The sequence below is a fragment of the Lytechinus pictus genome, chromosome 8, assembly GCF_037042905.1.
Source record: "Lytechinus pictus isolate F3 Inbred chromosome 8, Lp3.0, whole genome shotgun sequence".
In the NCBI taxonomy this organism is placed as follows: domain Eukaryota; kingdom Metazoa; phylum Echinodermata; class Echinoidea; order Temnopleuroida; family Toxopneustidae; genus Lytechinus; species Lytechinus pictus.
In genome coordinates, this window is record NC_087252.1 from 26,737,221 (window position 1) to 26,737,663 (window position 443).

Genomic DNA, 443 nt, shown 5'->3' on the forward strand with positions numbered 1-443 from the left:
GTAAATTCCAGTAGAGTTTCACTGAAATTACGGTACGAATTTTACGTGTGAACGGATTGACCTTCAAAACGTCTTTAAAGGAACGGAGCTTACATGACCTTTCAAGAACTTGGTTTCTTTTTTGCTAAAGATGAATTGCAATCATCATTACAAGGACGGTTCAACATTCTCGTGTGAAAAGGCCCTTAGACACCTAGCTTATGGTATAGGGCCCTCTTTATGGACACCAACCTGGTGTCAGTCTTAACATATCAGTTTTTACAGTGTGTATATTTTGACTGGTGTCCAACACAACGCACTGCAGTGCGGTCTCAGTTGTAAAATGTTTCGCACTCATTCACTGTAACAAATATATATTTACCTTGGAGCTGAGCTGATTGGATAAATACCTGGCCAAGGTCAATATGTCAGTGCGATGTTGTATGATATTTTCAGTTTTCCCC